The sequence below is a fragment of the Triticum dicoccoides genome, chromosome 1B, assembly GCF_002162155.2.
Source record: "Triticum dicoccoides isolate Atlit2015 ecotype Zavitan chromosome 1B, WEW_v2.0, whole genome shotgun sequence".
In the NCBI taxonomy this organism is placed as follows: Eukaryota; Viridiplantae; Streptophyta; class Magnoliopsida; order Poales; family Poaceae; genus Triticum; species Triticum dicoccoides.
Genome location: NC_041381.1, coordinates 689,113,300 through 689,115,212, shown reverse-complemented (window position 1 = coordinate 689,115,212; position 1,913 = coordinate 689,113,300).

The window sequence follows — 1,913 nt, the reverse complement described above, 5'->3', positions numbered from 1 at the left end:
CAAAAAACACTCACAAACGTGGTTTGTATCTCTCACACACACCCACGTAGGTGGGGGACGTGCACGAAGAGAAGAGGTGCATGCACGGCGCATGTACTCCCGTCTCTTTCCCAACCACACCCACGCGGGTACACGATGGAGCTCATTTCTGTATGAAAAAGGCATCCCATGTGGTAATTTGGCACATGTACTGGTTGACCACTTGGTGGAGGGAGGATCGTCTACCACGGGTGAACAAACAAATTGCGACTTAACGCGTTATGTTAAAAAAAGAGGCAAACCATGTGGGGCCTACCTTAGAGGCAAGGCTCTATACACTAGAGTACTTTTGATGTGTCCCGTCAACTCGCAGAACGAGGAGAAGCTTGCTTAGTACGCCGTCTCCCCCGCCCACGGGCGCAGTGGCTTGCAGGATGAGGTGAAGCTTGCTTAGTACTGTCCACCTTACGCCCGCTCCCTCGCCCATGCGCGCAGTGGCTCGCAGGACGAGGAGAAAAATTTACTACTCCCTCCGTTTACTCCTCATCCCTACTACCTTGGTTATAGAGATTATATCATATTGTTTGGAATATATATGTCCTTTAGTAGATTTCAATATGAACTACTAGTACATACTCCAAACACTGATGCATATAGACATATTTTAGAGTGTAGATTCACTCATTTTGCTCCGTATGTAGCACTCTCCCTCGCCCCTCGACCCTCGCCCAGGGGGTGGACATGCAGCAATTCATTCGGTCTCATACAGCCACAACGATATATACTTCACTACCATTATTGCTCGACTTCCCGAAGAGGCGAAGAGCCAATCGGAAGGTTAATATATTGGAGATGCCAAGAGCAAGGTTATAGGAGAATGAGTAGTAGGTGCTTTTATAAATAAAGTTTTGTTTTCTTCAGTGCCACATACGCAATATGATAGGTTCATATGGAGACAAAAGGAAACCACTCCACTGTATACATAGTCAGGACGGGCCAGCCTACATGGTTGCTTGCTGGGGTTGCTCTCTTCACACTCTCTCGCACAAAACGACTGTGGCCACATCTCTAACATCCCGGCGGATCACATCCACCGGGGGAAGGGGTGGATGCTTACTGTAGATGCGGTCACCGACGCCGAAAACCCACTGTTGGCACGTCTCAATCAGGGGTGCCCGCCGTTCTCTCTCACAAAGTCGGTGAGGTTGCCTTCGTCCCTTGCTCACTGCCGCGATGTGGGCAGTTGCCGCCTCCCGCCGCCCTCCTCAAGGTTGAGATACGCCCCTCAGGTACAACTCCCTTTACAGCCGGCTTGCACCACTGCTCCAGCTGCCCACATCACTCCATGTGGATATTTCTCTACTTCTTTGCCTCGCACATACCTCTACTGGCTTCTACGTACTATATTTGTGATGAGTTTATGTCTCATCAACTAGTCCCAGTAATATTATTCTAATCACGCTTCTTCAATTTCTTTGCCACAGGGATGCTCATCTCGATTTTGGTGAAACTGCCCAAAATGATCCGATGGTCAAAAGGCTGCAAACTTCATTTCTTAGGAAGCTCGAATGTTGCAAGCAAATTGAAGCCTGGTTAGGGTTCATGGTTCAAGGGCTAGGGACTGCATGGATCTTTTTTTCTTTAGCTGCCTCTGTTCCAAAATAAGTGTCAACTTTAGTAGTAGTACAACTTTGTACTAAAGTTTGCATAAAGTTGGGACACTTATTTTGGAACGGAGGGAGTACATATTTTCTATGATATGTCAATTATTGAGATGCAATAGCATGCATGTTAATCTCCTTTGTATTTGATGAAATGTTGCAATGGGCAACCTTGGACGCAAGATACATGTAATAGAAGGTGGAAGCTTCATAGCATTGTACAAATTTATCTCGCTGATAAATTACAGTACATACTATACTAGTACTTCCTCC